We start from the raw sequence: 23,039 nt of genomic DNA, 5'->3' as shown, positions 1-23,039 counted from the left end.
TGGGTCCTTGCAGACACCAGGTGAACCCAAAGCAAGCGAATGGGGCCTTGCAGCCACCACGTCAACCCCAGGTAAGCGAATGGAGCCTTGCAGCCACCATGTGTAACTCAGGCAAGCCTACGGGGCATTCCAGACACTAGGTCATCCCAATCCAATCAAATGGGGCCTTGCAGCCACCAGGTTAACCCCAGGCAAGCAAATGGGGCCTGGCAACCTCCAGGTCAACCCCAGGTCTGCGAATGTTGCCTTTCAGCCACTAGGTCAACTCCCTGCAAGCCTAGGGGGCCTTGCAGCCACCAGGTGAACCCCACGTAAGTGAATGGGGCGTTGGAGCCACGAGGTCAACCCAATGCAAGCGAATTGTGCCTTGCAGCCACCAGGTCAAGCCCTGCAAGTGAATAGGACCTTGCAGCCACCAGGTCAACCCCAGGCAAGCGAAGGGGCCTTGCTGCCACCAGGTGTAACTCAGGCAAGCCTACGGGGCTTGCAGACACCAGGTCAACCAAATCCAAGTGAATGGGGACTTCCAGCCACCAGGTCAACCCCCTTTAAGCGAATGGGGCCTTTCAGTCAGCAGGTGAACCCGAAGCAAGCCTACGGGGCCTTACATACACCAGGTGAGCCCAATGCAAGTGAATGGGACCTTACAGCCACCAGGTCAACCCCAGGCAAGAGAATGTGGCCTTGCAGCCACCAGGTGAAACCCCTGCAAGCCTATGGTGCCCTGCAGCTATCAGGTCAACCCCAGGCAAGTGAATGGGGCCCTGCAGCCACCAGGTAAACCCCAGGCAAGCCTATGGAGCCTTTCAGCCACCAGGTCAACCCCAGGTAAGCTAATTGGGCCTTGCAGCCACCAGGTCAACCCAATGCAAGTGAATGGGGCCTTGCAGACACTTGGTCAGGCCCAGGTAAGCGAATGGGGCCTTGTAGACACCAGGTGAACCCAATGCAAGCGAATGGGGCCTTTCAGCCACCAGGTCAACCCCCTGTGAGCCTCTGGGGTCCTGCAGCGACCAGGTGAACCCCAGGTCAGTGAATGGGGTCTTGCAACCACCAGGTCAACCCCAGATAAGAGAATGGGGTCTTCCAGATAGCAGGTCAACCCAACGTTAATTATTGGGTCCTTGCAGCCACCAGGTCAGCCCCCTGGAAGCCTATGGGGCCCTAGAGCCACCAGGTGAACCAGGTAAGTGAACTGCGCCTTGCAGCCACCAGGTCAATCCCAGGCAAGCGAATGGGGCCTTCCAGCCAAAAGGTCAACAGCAGGGAAGCGAATGTGGCCTTCCAGCCACCAGGTCAACTCCCTGCAAGCTAATGGGGCCTTGCAGACACCAGGTCAACCCCAGGGAAGCTAATGGGGCCTTGCATCCACCAGGTCAACCCAATGCAATGGAATGGGGCCTTGCAGCCACCAGGTGAATCCCAGGCAAGCGAATGGGGCCTTCCAGCCACCAGGTCAACCCCAGGGAAGCGAATGGGGCCTTGAAGCCTCCAGGTCAACCCCAGGTAAGCGAATGGGGCCTTGCAGCCACCAGGTCAACCCCAGCCACCAGGTAAGTGAATGGTGCCTTGCAGCCACCAGGTCAACCCCAAGTGCAAACGAATGGGCCCTCGCAACACTAGGGCGCCCCCAGGTAATGGGGCCTTGCAGCCACCACGTGAACCCCTTGCAAGTGAATGGGGCCTTGCAGCCACCAGGTCAACCCCCTGAAGCCTATGGGGTCCTTCCAGCGACCAGGTGAACCCCAGGTAAGTGAATGGGGCCTTGCAGCCACCAGGTCAACCCCAGGAGAAGGGGTCTTCCAGAATGCTAGTGGCCTTGCAGCCACCAGGTCAGCACCCTGCAAGCCTATGGAACAGCCACCAGGTGAACCAGGTAAGTGAATTGGGCCTTGGAGCCACCAGGTCAAGCGAATGGGGCCTATGGGGCAGGGAAGCTGTGGCCTTGCAGCCACAACCCCTGCAAGCTAGGTCAACCCAGGTCAAATCAGGGTAAGCTAATGGGGCCGTGCAGCCACCAGGTCAACCCCCTGCAAGCTAATGGGGCCTTGCAGCCACCAGGTCAACCCCCTGGAAGCTAATGGGGCCTTGCAGCCACCAGGTCAACCCCCTGCAAGCTAATGGGGCCTTGCAGACACCAGGTCAACCCCCAGGTAAGCTAATGGGGCCTTGCAGCCACAGGTGAACCCAATGCAAGCGAATGGGGCCTTCCAGCCACCAGGTCAAGCCCCTCTAAGCGAATGGGGCCTTGCAGCCACCAGGTCAACCCCAGGCAAGCGAATGGGGCCTTGCAGCCACCAGGTCAACCCAAGGAAGCGAATGGGGTCCTTGCAGACACCAGGTCAACCCAGGTAAGCTAATGGGGCCTTGCAGCCACCAGGTCAACCCCAAGTAAGCCAATGGGGCCTTCTAGCCACCAGGTGAACCCCTTTTAAGTGAATGGGGCCTTGCAGTCACCAGGTCAACCCCAGGCAAGCCTATGGGGCCTTGCAGCCACCAGGTGAACCCAGGCAAGCGAATGGGGCCTTGCAGCCACCAGGTCAACCCCAGGCAAGCTAATGTGGCCTTGCAGCCACCAGGTCAAATCCCTGGGTAAGCTAATGGGGTCTTCCAGCCACCAGGTCAACCCCATGCAAGCTAATGGGGCCTTGCAGCCACCAGGTCAACCCCCTGGAAGCGAATGGGGCCTTGCAGCCACCAGGTCAACCCCAGGCAAGCTAATGGGGCCTTGGAGACACCAGGTCAAGCCAATGCAAGCGAATGGGGCCTTGCAGCCACCAGGTGAACCCCTGTAAGCGAATGGGGCCTTGCAGCCACCAGGTCAACCCCAAGTCTAAGCGAATGGGGCCTTGCAGCCACCAGGTCAACCCCAGGCAAGCTAATGGGGCCTTGCAGCCACCAGGTCAACCCAATGCAAGCGAAATGGGGCCTTGCAGCCACCAGGTCAACCCCAGGTAAGCGAATGGGGCCTTGCAGCCACCAGGTCAACCCCAGGTAATCCAATGGGGCCTTGCAGCCACCAGGTCTACCCCAGGCAAGCGAATGGGGCCTTGCAGCCACCAGGTCAAGCCCCTGTAAGTGAATGGGGCCTTGCAGCCACCAGGTCAACCCAATCCAAGCGAATGGGGCCTTGCAGCCACCAGGTCAAACCCAGGTAAGCTAATGGGGCTTTGCAGACTCCAGGTCTAACCCAGGTAAGCGAATGGGGACTTGCAGCCACCAGGTCAACCCAATCCAAGTGAATGGGGCCTTGCAGCCACCAGGTCAACCCCAGGGAAGCGAATGGGGCCTTGCAGCAACCAGGTCAAACCCCAGGTAAGTGAATGGGGCCTTGCAGACACCAGGTCAACCCCAAGTAATCAAATGGGGCCTTCCAGCCACCTGGTGAACCCCTTTTAAGTGAATGGGGCCTTGCAGTCACCAGGTCAACCCGAAGCAAGCCTATGGGGCCTTGCATACACCAGCTGAACCCAATGCAAGCGAATGGGGCCTTGCAGCCACCAGGTCAACCCCAGGCAAGCGAATGTGGCCTTGCAGCCACCAGGTCAAACCCCTGCAAGCAATATGGGGCCTTCCAGCCACCAGGTCAACCCCAGGTTAAGCTAATGGGGCCTTGCAGCCACCAGGTCAACCCAATGCAAGCGAATGGGGCCTTGCAGCACACGAGGTCAAGCCCCAGGTAAGCTGAATGGGGCCTTGCAGCCACCAGGTCAACCCAATGCAAGTGAATGGGGCCTTGCAGCCACCAGGTCAACTCCAGGTAAGCAAATGGGGCCTTGCAGCCACCAGGTCAACCCAATGCAAGCGAATGGGGCCTTGCAGCCACCAGGTTAACCCCAGGCAAGCAAATGGGGCCTTGCAGCCACCAGGTCAACCCCAGGCAAGCAAATGGGGCCTTGCAGCCACCAGGTCAACCCCCTTTAAGCGAATGGGGCCTTGCAGTCACAGGTCAACCCCAAGCAAGCCTAATGGGCCTTGCAGACACCAGGTGAACCCAATGCAAGCGAATGGGACCTTACAGCCACCAGGTCAACCCCAGGCAAGCCTATGGGGCCCTGCAGCCACCAGGTGAACCCCAGGTAAGTGAATGGGGTCTTGCAGCCACCAGGTCAACCCCAGCAAGCGAATGGGGCCTTGCAGCCACCAGGTCAACCCCAGGCAAGCGAATGGGGCCTTGCAGCCACCAGGTCAACCCCAGGTAAGCTAATTGGGCCTTGCAGCCACCAGGTCAACCCAATGCAAGTGAATGGGGCCTTGCAGCCACCAGGTCAGGCCCAGGCAAGCGAATGGGGCCTTGCAGACACCAGGTGAACCCAATGCAAGCGAATGGGGCCTTTCAGCCACCAGGTCAACCCCCTGTGAGCCTATGGGGTCCTGCAGCGACCAGGTGAACCCCAGGTCAGTGAATGGGGCTTGCAACCACCAGGTCAACCCCAGATAAGAGAATGGGGTCTTCCAGATTCCAGGTCAACCCAATGTAGTGAATGGGTCCTTGCAGCCACCAGGTCAGCCCCCTGCAAGCCTATGGGGCCCTACAGCCACCAGGTGAACCAGGTAAGTGAATTGGGCCTTGCAGCCACCAGGTCAATCCCAGGCAAGCGAATGGGGCCTTGCAGCCACAAGGTCAACAGCAGGGAAGCGAATGTGGCCTTGCAGCCACCAGGTCAACCCCTGCAAGCTAATGGGGCCTTGCAGACACCAGGTCAACCCCAGGGAAGCTAATGGGGCCTTGCAGCCACCAGGTCAACCCCCTGCAATGGAATGGGGCCTTGCAGCCACCAGGTCAACCCCAGGCAAGCGAATGGGGCCTTGCAGCCACCAGGTCAACCCCAGGGAAGCGAATGGGGCCTTGAAGCCTCCAGCTCAAACCCAGGTAAGCGAATGGGGCCTTGCAGCACCAGGTCAACCCCATTTAAGTGAATGGGGCCTTGCAGCCACCAGGTCAACCCCAAGTAAGCGAATGGGGCCTTCCAGCCACCAGGTCAATCCCTTTTAAGCGAATGGGGCCTTGCAGCCACCAGGTCAACCCCAGGCAAGCCTACGGGGCCTTGCAGCCACCAGGTCAACCCAATTCAAGCGAAATGGGGCCTTGCAGCCACCAGGTCAACCCCAGGCAAGAGAATGGGGCCTTGCAGCCACCAGGTCAAAGCCCAGCAAGGCTATGGGGCCTTGCAGCCACCAGGTCAACCCCAGGCAAGTGAATGGGGCCTTGCAGCCACCAGGTCAACCCCAGGCAAGCCTATGGGGCCTTCCAGCCACCAGGTCAACCCCATTTAAGTTAATTGGGCCTTGCAGCCACCAGGTCAACCCCAGGCAAACGAATGGGCCTTCGCAGCCACTAGGGCGCCCCCAGGTAAGCGAATGGGGCCTTGCAGCCACCAGGTCAACCCAATGCAAGCTAATGGGGCCTTTCAGCCACCAGGTCAACCCCCTGAAGCCTATGGGGTCCTTGCAGCGACCAGGTGAACCCCAGGTAAGTGAATGGGGCATGCAACCACCAGGTCAACCCCACATAAGAGAATGGGGTCTTCCAGATTCCAGGTCAACCCAATGCTAGTGAATGGGTCCTTGCAGCCACCAGGTCAGCACCCAGCAAGCCTATGGGGCCCTACAGCCACCAGGTGAACCAGGTAAGTGAATTGGGCCTTGCAGCCACCAGGTCAATCCCAGGCAAGCGAATGGGGCCTTGCAGCCACAAGGTCAACAGCAGGGAAGCGAATGTGGCCTTGCAGCCACCAGGTCAACCCCTGCAAGCTAATGGGGCTTGCAGACACCAGGTCAAATCAGGGTAAGCTAATGGGGCCGTGCAGCCACCAGGTCAACCCCCTGCAAGCAAATGGGGCCTTGCAGCCACCAGGTCAACCCCCTGGAAGCTAATGGGGCCTTGCAGCCACCAGGTCAACCCCCTGCAAGCGAATGGGGCCTTGCAGCCACCAGGTCAACCCCAGGTAAGCTAATGGGGCCTTGCAGCCACCAGGTCAACCCAATGCAAGCGAATGGGGCCTTGCAGCCACCAGGTCAACCCCCTCTAAGCGAATGGGGCCTTGCAGCCACCAGGTCAACCCCAGGCAAGCGAATGGGGCCTTGCAGCCACCAGGTCAACCCCAGGAAGCGAATATGGCCTTGCAGACACCAGGTCAACCCAAGGTAAGCGAATGGGGCCTTGCAGCAACCAGGTCAACCCCAAGTAATCCAATGGGGCCTTCAGCCACCAGGTGAACCCCTTTTAAGTGAATGGGGCCTTGCAGTCACCAGGTCAACCCGAAGCAAGCCTATGGGGCCTTGCAGCCACCAGGTGAACCCCAGGCAAGCGAATGGGGCCTTGCAGCCACCAGGTCAACCCCAGGCAAGCCTAATGGGGCCTTGCAGCCACCAGGTCAAACCCAGGCAAGCGAATGGGGCCTTGCAGCCACCAGGTCAACCCCATTAAAGCTAATTGGGCCTTGCAGCTACCAGGTCAACCCAATGCAAGCGAATGGGGGCCTTGCAGCCACCAGGTCAACCCAGGCAAGCTGAATGGGTCCTTGAATGGGGCAGCCACCAGGTCAACCCAATCAAGCGAATGGGGCCTTTCAGCCACCAGGTCAACCCCCTGTGAAGCGAATGGGGCCTTGCAGCCACCAGGTCAACCCCAGGTAAGTGAATGGGGCCTTGCAGCCACCAGGTCAACCCCAGGCAAGCGAATGGGGCCTTGCAGCCACCAGGTCAACCCAAAGGTAAGCTAATGGGCCTTGCAGCCACCAGGTCTACCCCAGGCAAGCGAATAGGGCCTTGCAGCCACCAGGTCAACCCAATGTAAAGTGAATGGGGCCTTGCAGCCACCAGGTCAACCCCAGGTAAGCGAATGGGGCCTTGCAGCCACCAGGTCAACCCCAGGTAAGCAAAATGGGGCCTTGCAGCCACCAGGTCAACCCCAGGCAAGCGAATGGGGCTTGCAGACACCAGGTGAAACCAGGCAAGCCTAATGGGGCCTTGCAGCCACCAGGTCAACCCAATTCAAGCGAATGGGGCCTTGCAGCCACCAGGTCAACCCCCTGCAAGCGAATGGGGCCTTGCAGCCACCAGGTGAACCCCAGCAAGCGAATGGGGCCTTGCATCCACCAGGTCAAACCCCTGCAAGCGAATGGGGCCTTGCAGCCACCAGGTCAACCCCAGGCAAGCGAATGGGGCCTTGCAGCCACCAGGTGTAACCCCGCAAGCCTACGGGGCCTTACAGACACCAGGTCAACCCAGTGCAAGCGAATGGGGCCTTGCAGCCACCAGGTGAACCCCAGGCAAGTGAATGGGGCCTTGCAGCCACCAGGTCAACCCCAGGTAAGCGAATGGGGCCTTGCAGCCACCAGGTCAACCCCATGCAAGTGAATGGGGCCTTGCAGCCACCAGGTCAACCCCAGGTAAGCGAATGGGGCCTTGCAGCCACCAGGTCAACCCAATGCAAGCGAATGGGGCCTTGCAGCCACCAGGTCAACCCCTGTGAAGCCTATGGGGCCTTCAGCCACCAGGTGAACCCAATTCAAGCGAATGGGGCCTTGCAGCCACCAGGTCAACCCCAGGCAAGAGAATGGGGCTTCCAGCCAGCAGGTCAACCCCAGGCAAGCCTATGTGGCCTTGCAGCCACCAGGTCAACCCCCTGCAAGCCTATGGGGCCTTTGCAGCCACCAGGTGAACCCCAGGCAAGTGAATGGGGCCTTGCAGCCACCAGGTCAACCCCAGGCAAGCGAATGGGGCCTTCCAGCCACCAGGTCAACCCAGGGAAGCGAATGGGCGTTGCCAGCCACCAGGTCAACCCAATGCAAGCTAATGGGGCCTTCCAGACACCAGGTCAACCCCAGGGAAGCGAATGGGGCCTTGCAGCCACCAGGTCAACCCAATGTGAGCCTGGAATGGGGCCTTGCAGCCACCAGGTGAACCCCAGGCAAGCGAATGGGGCCTTGCAGCCACCAGGTCAACCCCAGGGAAGCGAATGGGGCCTTGCAGCCACCAGGTCAACCCCAGGTAAGCGAATGGGGCCTTGCAGCACCAGGTCAACCCAATGCAAGCGAATGGGTCCTTGCAGCCACCAGGTCAACCCCCTGCAAGCCTATGGGGCCTTCCAGCCACCAGGTGAACCCTTTTAAGTGAATGGGGCCTTGCAGCCACCAGGTCAACCCAAGGCAAGCCTATGGGGCCTTGCAGCCACCAGGTGAACCCAGGCAAGCGAATGGGGCCTTGCAGCCACCAGGTCAACCCCAGGCAAGCGAATGGGGCCTTGCAGCCACCAGGTCAACACCAGGCAAGCTAATGGGGCCTTGCAGCCACCAGGTCAACCCAAGGCAAGCAAATGGGGCCTTGCAGCCACCAGGTCAACCCCAGGCAAGTGAATGGGGCCTTGCAGCCACCAGGTCAACCCCATTTAAGTGAATTGGGGCCTTGCAGCCACCAGGTCAACCCCAATGCAAGCGAATGGGGCCTTGCAGACACCAGGTCAACCCCAAGTAAGCGAATGGGGCCTTGCAGACACCAGGTCAACCCCAGCAAGTGAATGGGGCCTTTCAGCCACCAGGTCAACCCCCTGGGAGCCTATGGGGTCCAGCAGCCACCAGGTGTCAACCCCAGGTAAGTGAATGGGGCCTTCCAGCCACCAGGTCAACCCCAGGTAATCGAATGGGGCCTTGCAGCCACCAGGTCAACCCCAGGCAAGCGAATGGGGCCTTGCAGCCACCAGGTGAGCCCCTGGTAAGCCTATGGGGCCTTACAGCCACCAGGTCAACCCGAGGCAAGCGAATGGGGCCTTGCAGCCACCAGGTCAACCCCAGGCAAGCGAATGGGGCCTTGCAGCCACAAGGTCAACAGCAGGCAAGCGAATGGGGCCTTGCAGCCACCAGGTCAACCCCTGGTAAGCTAATGGGCCTTGCAGCCACCAGGTCAACCCAGGGTAAGCGAATGGGGCCTTGCAGCCACCAGGTCAACCCCCTGCAAGCCTACGGGGCCTTGCAGACACCAGGTCAACCCCCTGGAAGCGAATGGTGCCTTGCAGCCACCAGGTCAACCCCCTGCAAGCGAATGGGGCCTTGCAGCCACCAGGTCAACCCCAGGTAAGCGAATGGGGCCTTGCAGCCACCAGGTGTAACCCAATGCAAGCGAATGGGGCCTTACAGCCACCAGGTCAACCCCAGTCTAAGCGAATGGGGCCTTCCAGCCACCAGGTCAATCCCAGGCAAGCGAATGGGGCCTTGCAGCCACCAGGTCAACCCCAGGTAAGCGAATGGGGCCTTGCAGCCACCAGGTCAACCCCAGGTAAGCGAATGGGGCCTTGCAGCCACCAGGTCAACCCCAAGTAAGCGAATGGGGCCTTCAGCCACCTGGTGAACCCCTTTTAAGCGAATGGGGCCTTGCAGTCACCAGGTCAACCCGAAGCAAGCCTACGGGGCCTTGCATACACCAGGGTGAACCCAGGCAAGCGAATGGGGCCTTGCAGCCACCAGGTCAACCCCAGGCAAGCGAATGGGGCCTTGCAGCCACCAGGTCAAACCCCTGCAAGCCTATGGGGCCTTCCAGCCACCAGGTCAACCAAGCCAAGTGAATGGGGCCTTGCAGCTACCAGGTCAACCCCCTGCAAGCGAATGGGGCCTTGCAGCCACCAGGTCAACCCCAGGTAAGTCAATGGGGTCTTGCAGCCACCAGGTCAACCCAATGCAAGCGAATGGGGCCTTACAGCCACCAGGTGAACCCCACGCAAGCGAATGGGGCCTTGCAGCCACCAGGTCAACCCCATCCAGGTGAATGGGGCCTTCCAGCCACCAGGTGAACCCCCTGCAAGCCTATGTGGCCCTGCAACCACCAGGTCAACCCCAGGCATGCCTGGGGAACTTGCAGCCACCAGGTCAACCCCAGGCAAGCGAATGGGGCCTTGCAGCCACCAGGTCAACCCCCTGGAAGCCTATGGGGCCCTGCAGCCACCGGTCAACCCCAGGTAAGTGAATGGGGCCTTGCAGCCACCAGGTCAACCCCAAGGTAAAGCGAATGTGGCCTTGCAGCCACCACGTCATCCCAATGCAAGCGAATGGGGCCCAGCAGCCACCAGGTCAAACCCGGACCCCTGCAAGCGAATGGGGCCTTGCAGCCACCAGGTGAACCCAAGGCAAGCGAATGGGGCCTTGCAGCCACCAGGTCAACCCCATGCAAGTAAATGGGGCCTTGCAGCCACCAGGTCAACCCCAGGTGAAGTGAATGGGGCCTTGCAGCCACCAGGTCAACCCCAGGCAAGCGAATGGGGCCTTGCGGCCACCAGGTCAACCCCAGGGAAGCGAATGGGGCCTTGCAGCCACCAGGTCAACCCAACGCAAGCGAATGGGGCCTTGCAGACACCAGGTCAACCCAATGCAAGCGAATGGGGCGTTGCAGCCACCAGCAACCGAATGCAAGTGAATGTTGCCTTGCAGCCACCAGGTCAACCCCAGGCAAGCGAATGGGGGCTGGCCCGTGTGTGGGAGGCACTTCTTGGAGGCTTAAGCCAGGGTGGCGGGGCACTTAATGGAGGCTTAAGTCCCTGGCGGGTGTTTGGGGTGAACCTGAGGGCAGCAGGAAGTCCCGGCACCAGGTGAACCCCAGGCATGCCTAGGGGGCTTTTGAAGCCCAGGTCAACCCCAAGCAAGCGAATGAGGGCTTGCAGCCACCAGGACAATCCAAGGCAAGTGAATGGGGCCTTGCAGCCACCAGGTCTACCCCAGGGAGGTGAATGGGGCCTTGCAGCCAACAGGTCAACCGCAGGTAAGCGAATAGGCCTTGCAGCCACCAGGTCTACCCCATTTAAGCGAATGGGGCCTTGCAGCCACCAGGTCAACCCCAAGCAAGCCTACGGGGCCTTGCAGATTCCAGGTCAAAACTAGGTAAGCGAATGGGTCCTTGCAGCCACCAGGTCCACCCCAGGCAAGTGAATGGGGCCTTGCAGCCACCAGGTGTAACTCAGGCAAGGCTACAGGGCATTGCGGACACCATGTCCATGCAATGCAAGCGAAAGGGCCTTGCAGCCACCAAGTCATGCGCCTGCGAGCCTATGGGGTCCTGCAGCCACCAGGTGAACCCCAGGCAAGTGAATGGGGCCTTGCAGCCACCAGGTCGACCCCATCTAAGCGAATGGGGCCTTGCAGCCACCAGGTCAACCCCAAGGAATCGAATGGGGCCTTGCAGCCACCAGGTCAACCCCATTAAAGCGAATGGGGCCTAGCAGCCACCAGGTCAACCCCAAGCAAGCGAATTTGGCCTTGGCGCCACAAGGTCCAACCCCTGCAAGCCTATGGGGCCATGCAGCCACCAGGTCAACCCCAGGCATGCCTAAGGGGACTTTTGGAGCCCAGGTCAAACCCCAGACAAGCGAAAGGGGTCTTGCAGCCACGAGGTCAACCCCAGGCAAGCGAAAGGGGCCTTGCAGCCACCAGGACAACCCCAAGTAATCGAATGGGTCCTTGCAGCCACCAGGTGTAACTCAGGCAAGGCTACAGGGCATTGCAGCCACCAGGTCAATGCAATGAAAGCGAAAGGGCCCTGCAGCCACCAAGTCAACCCCTGCCAGCCTATGCGGCCTTGCAGCAACCAGGTGAACCCCAGGAAAGCAAATGGGGCCTTGTAGCCACCAGGTCAACCCCAGGCAAGCAAATGGGGCCTTGCAGCCACCAGGTCAACCCCAGGCAAGCAAATGGGGCCTTGCAGCCACCAGGTCAACACCAGGCAAGCGAATGTAGCCTTGCCGTCAAAGGATCAACCCCTGCAAGACTATGGGGCCCTTCAGCCACCAGGTCATCCCCAGGCATGCCTAAGGGGACTTTTGGAGCTCAGGTCAACCCCAGGGAAGCGAAAGGGGCCTTGCAGCCACTAGGTCAACCCCAGGCAAGTGAATGGGGCCTTGCAGCCACCAGGTAAACCCCAGGCAAGCGAAAGGGGCCTTGCACACACCAGGTAAACCCCAGGCAAGCGAATGGGGCCTTGCAGCCACCAGGTCAACCCCATTAAAGCGAATGGGGCCTTGCAGACACCAGGTCAACCCCAGGCAAGCTAATGGGGCCTTGCACACACCAGGTAAACCCCAGGCAAGCGAATGGGGCATTGCAGCCACCAGGTCAACCCCATTTAAGTGAATGGGGCATTGCAGACAGTGGGTCAACCCCAAGTAATCGAATGGGGCCTTGCAGCCACCAGGTCAACACCATTGAAGCGAATGGGGCCTTGCCCACACCGGGTCAACCCCAGGCAAGCGAATGGGGCCTTGCAGCCACCAGGTCAACCCAAGGCAAGTGAATGGGGCCTTGCAGCCACCAGTTCAACCCCAGGGAAGCGAATTTGGCCTTGCAGCCACCAGGTCAAACCCTGCAAGCGAGTGGGGCCTTGCAGCAACCAGGTCAACCCCAGGCAAGCGAAAGGGGCCTTGCAGCCACCAGGTCAACCCCCTGCAAGTGAATGGGTCCTTGCAGCCACCAGGTCAACCACAGGCAAGCCAATGGGGCCTTGCAGCCACCAGGTGGAACTCAGGCAAGCCTACGGGGCATTCCAGACACCAGGTCAATCCAATCCAATCAAATGGGGCCTTGCAGCCACCAGGTTTACCCCAGGCAAGCGAATGAGTCCTGGCAGCATCCAGGTCAACCCCAGGTATGCAAATGGGGCTTTTCAGCCACTAGGTCAACCCCCTGCAAGCCAAGGGGCCCTGCAGCCACCAGGTGAACCCCACGTAAGTGAATGGGGCGTTGGAACCACCAGGTCAACCCAATGCAAGCAAATGGGGCCTTGCATCCATCAGGTCAACCCAATGCAAGGGAATGGGGCCTTGCAGCCACCACGTGAACCCCCTGCAAGCCTATGGGGTCCTGCAACCACCAGGTGAACGCCCAGTAAGTGAATGGTGCCTTGCAGCCACCAGGTGTAGCTCACGCAAGCCTACGGGGCTTACAGACACCAGGTCAACCATATCCAAGCGAATGGGGCCTTCCAGCCACCAGGTCAACCGCAGGGAAGCGAATGGGGCCTTGAAGCCTCCAGGTCAAACCCAGGTAAGCGAATGGGGCCTTGCAACAACCAGGTCAACCGCATTTAAGTGAATGGTGTCTTGCAGCCACCAGGTCAACCCCAAGTAATCAAATGGGGCCTTCCAGCCACCTGGTCAATCCCTTTTAAACGAATGGGGCCGTGCAGTCACCAGGTCAACAAGCAGCAAGCCTACGGGGCCTTACATACACCAGGTGAACCCAATTCAAGCGAAAGGGGCCTTGCAGCCACTAGGTCAACCCCAGGCAAGTGAATGGAGCCTTGCAGCCACCAGGTCAATCCCAGGCAAGCCTATGGGGCCTTCTAGCCACCAGGACAACCCCATTTAAATTAATAGGGCCTTTCAGCCACCAGGTCCACCCAATGCAAGCGAACGGGGCCTTGCAGACACTAAGGCACCCCCAGGTAAGCTGATGGGGCCTTGGAGACACCAGGTCAACCCAATGCAAGCGAATGGGGCCTTGAAGACACTAGGTCAAGCCCCTGTAAGCGAATGGGGCCTTGCAGCCACCAGGTCAACCCAATCCAAGTGAATGGGGCCTTGCAGCCACCAGGTTAACCCCAGGCAAGCAAATGGTGCCTTGCAGCCACCAGGTCAACCGCAGGTAGCCAATTGGGGCCTTGCAGCCACCAGGTCAACCCCAGGTAAGCTAATGGGGCCTTGCAGCCACCAGGTCAACCCAATGCAAGTGAGTGGGGCCTTGCAGACACTAGGTCAGCCCCAGGTAGAGCGAATGGGGCCTTGCAGACACCAGGTGAACCCAATGCAAGCGAATGGGGCCTTTCAGCCACCAGGTCAACCGCTTGTGAGTCTATGGGGTCCTGAAGCGAGCAGGTGAACCCCACGTAAGTGAATGGGGTCTTGCAACCACCAGGTAAACCCCAGCCAAGCGAATGGGGCCTTGCAGCCACCACGTCAATCCCAGGTAAGCGAATGGGGCCTTCCAGCCACCAGGTCAACCCTAGCTAAGCGAATGGGGCCATGCAGCCACCAGGTGAACCCCAGGCAAGCGAATGGGGCCTTGGAGCCACCAGCTCAAACCCATGGAAGCCTATGGGGCCCTGCAGCCCCTGGGTCAACCCCAGGCAAGCGAATGGGGCCATGCAGCCACCAGGTGAATCCCAGGCAAGCGAATGGGGCCTTGGAGCCACCAGCTCAACCCCCTGCAAGCCTATGGGGCCCTGCAGCCCCCGGGTCAACCCCAGGTAAGTGAATGGGGCCTTGCAGCCACCAGGTCAACCACAGGTAAGCGGATGGGGCCTTGCAGACACCACGTCATCCCAATGCAAGCGAATGGGGCCCAGCAGCCACCAGCTCAAACCCCTGCAAGTGAATGGGGCCTTGCACCCAACAGGTGAAGCCAAGCCAATTGAATGGGGCTTTGCAGCTACCAGGTGAACCCTATGCAAGTAAATGGGGCCTTGCAGCCACCAGGTCAACCCCAGGTGGGTCAATGGGGTCTTGCAGCCACCAGGTCAACCCAATGGAAGTGAACGGGGCCTTACAGCCACCAGGACAACCCCACGCAACTGAATGGGGCCTTGCAGCCACCAGGTCTACCCCAGGGAGGTGAAGGGGGCCTTCCAGCCACCAGGTGAAACCCCCTGCAAGCCTATGTGGCCCTGCAACGACCATGTCAATGCCAGGCATGCCTCGGGGAACTTTTTGTGCCCAGGTCAACCCCAGGCAAGTGAATGGGGCCTGGCAGCCACCAGCTCAACCCCCTGGAAGCCTATGGGGCCCTGCAGCCCCCGGGTCAAACCCAGGTAAGTGAACGGGGCCTTGCAGCCACCAGCTCAACCGTAGGTAAAGCGAATGTGGCCTTGCAGATACCACGTCATCCCAATGCAAGCGAATGGGGCCCAGCAGCCACCAGGTCAAACCCCTGCAAGCGAATGGGGCCTTGCAGCCAACACGTGAACCCAAGGCAATTGAATGGGGCCTTGCAGCTACCAGGTCAACCCCATGCAAGTAAATGGGGCCTTGCAGACACCAGGTCAACCCCAGGTGACTGAATGGGGCCTTGCAGCCAGCAGGTCAACCCCAGGCAGGCGAATGGGGGCTGGCCCGTGTGTGGGAGGCACTTCTTGGAGGCTTAAGCCAGGGTGGCGGGGCACTTAATGGAGGCTTAAGTCCCTGGCGGGTGTGCGGGTCCTGCGTCCGCACTCCCGGTGCTTGTTTGGGGTGAACCTGAGGGCAGCAGGAAGTCCCGGCACCAGGTGAACCCCAGGCATGCCTAGGGGGCTTTTGAAGCCCAGGTCAACCCCAAGCAAGCGAATGAGGGCTTGCAGCCACCAGGACAATCCAAGGCAAGTGAATGGGGCCTTGCAGCCACCAGGTCTACCCCAGGGAGGTGAATGGGGCCTTGCAGACACCACGTCAACCCCAGGCAAGCTAATGGGGCCTTGCACACACCAGGTAAACCCCAGGCAAGCGAATGGGGCCTTGCAGCCACCAGGTCAACCCCATTTAAGTGAATGGGGCATTGCAGACAGTGGGTCAACCCCAAGTAATCGAATGGGGCCTTGCAGCCACCAGGTCAACACCATTGAAGCGAATGGGGCCTTGCCCACACCGGGTCAACCCCAGGCAAGCGAATGGGGCCTTGCAGCCACCAGGTCAACCCAAGGCAAGTGAATGGGGCCTTGCAGCCACCAGTTCAACCCCAGGGAAGCGAATTTGGCCTTGCAGCCACCAGGTCAAACCCTGCAAGCGAGTGGGGCCTTGCAGCAACCAGGTCAACCCCAGGCAAGCGAAAGGGGCCTTGCAGCCACCAGGTCAACCCCCTGCAAGTGAATGGGTCCTTGCAGCCACCAGGTCAACCACAGGCAAGCCAATGGGGCCTTGCAGCCACCAGGTGGAACTCAGGCAAGCCTACGGGGCATTCCAGACACCAGGTCAATCCAATCCAATCAAATGGGGCCTTGCAGCCACCAGGTTTACCCCAGGCAAGCGAATGAGTCCTGGCAGCATCCAGGTCAACCCCAGGTATGCAAATGGGGCTTTTCAGCCACTAGGTCAACCCCCTGCAAGCCAAGGGGCCCTGCAGCCACCAGGTGAACCCCACGTAAGTGAATGGGGCGTTGGAACCACCAGGTCAACCCAATGCAAGCAAATGGGGCCTTGCATCCATCAGGTCAACCCAATGCAAGGGAATGGGGCCTTGCAGCCACCACGTGAACCCCCTGCAAGCCTATGGGGTCCTGCAACCACCAGGTGAACGCCCAGTAAGTGAATGGTGCCTTGCAGCCACCAGGTGTAGCTCACGCAAGCCTACGGGGCTTACAGACACCAGGTCAACCATATCCAAGCGAATGGGGCCTTCCAGCCACCAGGTCAACCGCAGGGAAGCGAATGGGGCCTTGAAGCCTCCAGGTCAAACCCAGGTAAGCGAATGGGGCCTTGCAACAACCAGGTCAACCGCATTTAAGTGAATGGTGTCTTGCAGCCACCAGGGCAACCACAAGTAATCAAATGGGGCCTTCCAGCCACCTGGTCAATCCCTTTTAAACGAATGGGGCCGTGCAGTCACCAGGTCAACAAGCAGCAAGCCTACGGGGCCTTACATACACCAGGTGAACCCAATTCAAGCGAAAGGGGCCTTGCAGCCACTAGGTCAACCCCAGGCAAGTGAATGGAGCCTTGCAGCCACCAGGTCAATCCCAGGCAAGCCTATGGGGCCTTCTAGCCACCAGGACAACCCCATTTAAATTAATAGGGCCTTTCAGCCACCAGGTCCACCCAATGCAAGCGAATGGGGCCTTGCAGACACTAAGACACCCCCAGGTAAGCTGATGGGGCCTTGGAGACACCAGGTCAACCCAATGCAAGCGAATGGGGCCTTGAAGACACCAGGTCAAGCCCCTGTAAGCGAATGGGGCCTTGCAGCCACCAGGTCAACCCAATCCAAGTGAATGGGGCCTTGCAGCCACCAGGTTAACCCCAGGCAAGCAAATGGTGCCTTGCAGCCACCAGGTCAACCGCAGGTAGCCAATTGGGGCCTTGCAGCCACCAGGTCAACCCCAGGTAAGTTAATGGGGCCTTGCAGCCACCAGGTCAACCCAATGCAAGTGAGTGGGGCCTTGCAGACACTAGGTCAGCCCCAGGTAGAGCGAATGGGGCCTTGCAGACACCAGGTGAACCCAATGCAAGCGAATGGGGCCTTTCAGCCACCAGGTCAACCGCTTGTGAGTCTATGGGGTCCTGAAGCGAGCAGGTGAACCCCACGTAAGTGAATGGGGTCTTGCAACCACCAGGTCAACCACAGGTAAGCGGATGGGGCCTTGCAGACACCACGTCATCCCAATGCAAGCGAATGGGGCCCAGCAGCCACCAGCTCAAACCCCTGCAAGTGAATGGGGCCTTGCACCCAACAGGTGAAGCCAAGCCAATTGAATGGGGCTTTGCAGCTACCAGGTGAACCCTATGCAAGTAAATGGGGCCTTGCAGCCACCAGGTCAACCCCAGGTGGGTCAATGGGGTCTTGCAGCCACCAGGTCAACCCAATGGAAGCGAACGGGGCCTTACAGCCACCAGGACAACCCCACGCAACTGAATGGGGCCTTGCAGCCACCAGGTCTACCCCAGGGAGGTGAAGGGGGCCTTCCAGCCACCAGGTGAAACCCCCTGCAAGCCTATGTGGCCCTGCAACGACCATGTCAATGCCAGGCATGCCTCGGGGAACTTTTTGTGCCCAGGTCAACCCCAGGCAAGTGAATGGGGCCTGGCAGCCACCAGCTCAACCCCCTGGAAGCCTATGGGGCCCTGCAGCCCCCGGGTCAAACCCAGGTAAGTGAACGGGGCCTTGCAGCCACCAGCTCAACCGTAGGTAAAGCGAATGTGGCCTTGCAGATACCACGTCATCCCAATGCAAGCGAATGGGGCCCAGCAGCCACCAGGTCAAACCCCTGCAAGCGAATGGGGCCTTGCAGCCAACACGTGAACCCAAGGCAATTGAATGGGGCCTTGCAGCTACCAGGTCAACCCCATGCAAGTAAATGGGGCCTTGCAGCCACCAGGTCAACCCCAGGTGAGTGAATGGGACCTTGCAGCCACCAGGTCAACCCCAGGCAAGCGAATGGGGCCTTGCGGACACCAGGACATCCCCAGGGAAGCGAATGGGGCCTTGCGGACATCAGGACAACCCAACGCAAGCGAATGGGGCCTTGCAGACACCAGGTCAACCCAATGCAAGCGAATGGGGCGTTGCAGCCAGCAGGTCAACCCCAGGCAGGCGAATGGGGGCTGGCCCGTGTGTGGGAGGCACTTCTTGGAGGCTTAAGCCAGGGTGGCGGGGCACTTAATGGAGGCTTAAGTCCCTGGCGGGTGTGCGGGTCCTGCGTCCGCACTCCCGGTGCTTGTTTGGGGTGAACCTGAGGGCAGCAGGAAGTCCCGGCACCAGGTGAACCCCAGGCATGCCTAGGGGGCTTTTGAAGCCCAGGTCAACCCCAAGCAAGCGAATGAGGGCTTGCAGCCACCAGGACAATCCAAGGCAAGTGAATGGGGCCTTGCAGCCACCAGGTCTACCCCAGGGAGGTGAATGGGGCCTTGCAGCCAACAGGTCAACCGCAGGTAAGCGAATGAGGCCTTGCAGCCACCAGGTCTACCCCATTTAAGCGAATGGGGCCTTGCAGCCACCAGGTCAACCCCAAGCAAGCCTACGGGGCCTTGCAGATTCCAGGTCAAAACTAGGTAAGCGAATGGGTCCTTGCAGCCACCAGGTCCACCCCAGGCAAGTGAATGGGGCCTTGCAGCCACCAGGTGTAACTCAGGCAAGGCTACAGGGCATTGCGGACACCATGTCCATGCAATGCAAGCGAAAGGGCCTTGCAGCCACCAAGTCATGCGCCTGCGAGCCTATGGGGTCCTGCAGCCACCAGGTGAACCCCAGGCAAGTGAATGGGGCCTTGCAGCCACCAGGTCGACCCCATCTAAGCGAATGGGGCCTTGCAGCCACCAGGTCAACCCCAAGGAATCGAATGGGGCCTTGCAGCCACCAGGTCAACCCCATTAAATCGAATGGGGCCTAGCAGCCACCAGGTCAACCCCAAGCAAGCGAATTTGGCCTTGGCGCCACAAGGTCCAACCCCTGCAAGCCTATGGGGCCATGCAGCCACCAGGTCAACCCCAGGCATGCCTAAGGGGACTTTTGGAGCCCAGGTCAAACCCCAGACAAGCGAAAGGGGTCTTGCAGCCACGAGGTCAACCCCAGGCAAGCGAAAGGGGCCTTGCAGCCACCAGGACAACCCCAAGTAATCGAATGGGTCCTTGCAGCCACCAGGTGTAACTCAGGCAAGGCTACAGGGCATTGCAGCCACCAGGTCAATGCAATGAAAGCGAAAGGGCCCTGCAGCCACCAAGTCAACCCCTGCCAGCCTATGCGGCCTTGCAGCCACCAGGTGAACCCCAGGAAAGCAAATGGGGCCTTGTAGCCACCAGGTCAACCCCAGGCAAGCAAATGGGGCCTTGCAGCCACCAGGTCAACACCAGGCAAGCGAATGTAGCCTTGCCGTCAAAGGATCAACCCCTGCAAGACTATGGGGCCCTTCAGCCACCAGGTCATCCCCAGGCATGCCTAAGGGGACTTTTGGAGCTCAGGTCAACCCCAGGGAAGCGAAAGGGGCCTTGCAGCCACTACGTCAACCCCAGGCAAGTGAATGGGGCCTTGCAGCCACCGGGTAAACCCCAGGCAAGCGAAAGGGGCCTTGCACACACCAGGTAAACCCCAGGCAAGCGAATGGGGCCTTGCAGCCACCAGGTCAACCCCATTAAAGCGAATGGGGCCTTGCAGACACCAGGTCAACCCCAGGCAAGCTAATGGGGCCTTGCACACACCAGGTAAACCCCAGGCAAGCGAATGGGGCCTTGCAGCCACCAGGTCAACCCCATTTAAGTGAATGGGGCATTGCAGACAGTGGGTCAACCCCAAGTAATCGAATGGGGCCTTGCAGCCACCAGGTCAACACCATTGAAGCGAATGGGGCCTTGCCCACACCGGGTCAACCCCAGGCAAGCGAATGGGGCCTTGCAGCCACCAGGTCAACCCAAGGCAAGTGAATGGGGCCTTGCAGCCACCAGTTCAACCCCAGGGAAGCGAATTTGGCCTTGCAGCCACCAGGTCAAACCCTGCAAGCGAGTGGGGCCTTGCAGCAACCAGGTCAACCCCAGGCAAGCGAAAGGGGCCTTGCAGCCACCAGGTCAACCCCCTGCAAGTGAATGGGTCCTTGCAGCCACCAGGTCAACCACAGGCAAGCCAATGGGGCCTTGCAGCCACCAGGTGGAACTCAGGCAAGCCTACGGGGCATTCCAGACACCAGGTCAATCCAATCCAATCAAATGGGGCCTTGCAGCCACCAGGTTTACCCCAGGCAAGCGAATGAGTCCTGGCAGCATCCAGGTCAACCCCAGGTATGCAAATGGGGCTTTTCAGCCACTAGGTCAACCCCCTGCAAGCCAAGGGGCCCTGCAGCCACCAGGTGAACCCCACGTAAGTGAATGGGGCGTTGGAACCACCAGGTCAACCCAATGCAAGCAAATGGGGCCTTGCATCCATCAGGTCAACCCAATGCAAGGGAATGGGGCCTTGCAGCCACCACGTGAACCCCCTGCAAGCCTATGGGGTCCTGCAACCACCAGGTGAACGCCCAGTAAGTGAATGGTGCCTTGCAGCCACCAGGTGTAGCTCACGCAAGCCTACGGGGCTTACAGACACCAGGTCAACCATATCCAAGCGAATGGGGCCTTCCAGCCACCAGGTCAACCGCAGGGAAGCGAATGGGGCCTTGAAGCCACCAGGTCAACCCCAAGTAATCAAATGGGGCCTTCCAGCCACCTGGTCAATCCCTTTTAAACGAATGGGGCCGTGCAGTCACCAGGTCAACATGCAGCAAGCCTACGGGGCCTTACATACACCAGGTGAACCCAATTCAAGCGAAAGGGGCCTTGCAGCCACCAGGTCAATCCCAGGCAAGTGAATGGAGCCTTGCAGCCACCAGGTCAATCCCAGGCAAGCCTATGGGGCCTTCTAGCCACCAGGACAACCCCATTTAAATTAATAGGGCCTTTCAGCCACCAGGTCCACCCAATGCAAGCGAATGGGGCCTTGCAGACACTAGGGCACCCCCAGGTAGCTGATGGGGCCTTGGAGACACCAGGTCAACCCAATGAAAGCGAATGGGGCCTTGAAGACACCAGGTCAAGCCCCTGTAAGCGAATGGGGCCTTGCAGCCACCAGGTCAACCCAATCCAAGTGAATGGGGCCTTGCAGCCACCAGGTTAACCCCAGGCAAGCAAATGGTGCCTTGCAGCCACCAGGTCAACCGCAGGTAGCCGATTGGGGCCTTGCAGCCACCAGGTCAACCCCAGGTAAGCTAATGGGGCCTTGCAGCCACCAGGTCAACCACAGGCAAGCCAATGGGGCCTTGCAGCCACCAGGTGGAACTCAGGCAAGCCTACGGGGCATTCCAGACACCAGGTCAATCCATTCCAATCAAATGGGGCCTTGCAGCCACCAGGTTTACCCCAGGCAAGCGAATGAGTCCTGGCAGCATCCAGGTCAACCCCAGGTATGCAAATGGGGCCTTTCAGCCACTAGGTCAACCCCCTGCAAGCCAAGGGGCCCTGCAGCCACCAGGTCAAGCCCTGCAAGTGAATAGGGCCTTGCAGCCACCACGTCAACCCCAGGCAAGCGAAGGGGCCTTGCTGCCACCAGGTGTAACTCAGACAAGCCTACGGGGCTTGCAGAAACCAGGTCAACCAAATCCAAGTGAATGGGGCCTTCCAGCCACCAGGTCAACCCCCGTTAAGCGAATGGGGCCTTGCAGTCACCAGGTGAACCCGAAGCAAGCCTACATGGCCTTACATACACCAGGTGAGCCCAATGCAAGCGAATGGGGCCTTACAGCCACCAGGTCAACCCCAGGCAAGCGAATGTGGCCTTGCAGCCACCAGGTCAACCCCAGGCAAGCCTATGGGGCCCTGCAGCCACCAGGTCAACCCCAGGCAAGGGAATGGGGCCCTGCAGCCACCAGGTAAACCCCAGGCAAGCCTATGCGGCCTTCCAGCCACCAGGTCAACCCAATGCAAGTGAATGGGGCCTTGCAGACACTAGGTCACCCCCAGGTAAGCGAATGGGGCCTTGCAGACACCAGGTCAACCCAATGCAAGCGAATGGGGCCTTTCAGCCACCAGGTCAACCCCCTGTGAGCCTATGGGGTCCTGCAGCTACCAGGTGAACCCCAGGTCAGTGAATGGGATCTTGCAACCACCAGGTCAACCCCAGATAAGAGAATGGGGTCTTCCAGATAGCAGGTCAACCCAATGCTAGTGATTGGGTCTTTGCAGCCACCAGGTCACCCCCTGCAAGCCTATGGGGCCCTACAGCCACAAGGTGAACCAGGTAAGTGAATTGAGCCTTGCAGCCACCAGGTCAATCCCAGTCAAGTGAATGGGGCCTTGCAGCCACAAGGTCAACAGAAGAGAAGCGAATGTGGCCTTGCAGCCACCAGGTCAACCCCCTGCAAGCTAATGGGGCCTTGCAGACACCAGGTCAACCCCAGGTAAGCTAATGGGGCCTTGCAGCCCCCAGGTCAACCCAATGCAAGCGAAAGGGGCCTTGCAGCCACCAGGTCAACCCCAAGTAATCAAATGGGGCCTTGCAGCCACAAGGTCAACCCTATTAAAGCGAATGGGGCCTTGCAGCCACCAGGTCAAACCCGGGCAAGCAAATGGGGCCTTGCAGCCACCAGGTCAACCCCATTAAAGCGAATGGGGCCTTGCAGCCACCAGGTCAACCCCATTAAAGCGAATGGGGCCTTGCAGCCACCAGGTCAACCCCAGGCAGGCGAATATGGCCTTGCCACCACAAGGTCCAACCCCTGCAAGCCTATGGGGCCATGCAGCCACCAGGTCAACCCCAGACATGCCTAAGGGGACTTTTGGAGCCCAGGTCAACCCCAGGGAAGTGAAAGGGGCCTTGCAGCCACGAGGTCAACCCCAGGCAAATAAAAGATGCCTTGCAGCC

This window comes from Crocodylus siamensis, unplaced genomic scaffold (assembly GCF_052110815.1).
Source record: "Crocodylus siamensis isolate JL-2025a unplaced genomic scaffold, ASM5211081v1 HiC_scaffold_16, whole genome shotgun sequence".
Taxonomy (NCBI): domain Eukaryota; kingdom Metazoa; phylum Chordata; order Crocodylia; family Crocodylidae; genus Crocodylus; species Crocodylus siamensis.
This window is presented reverse-complemented; position numbering follows the sequence as displayed.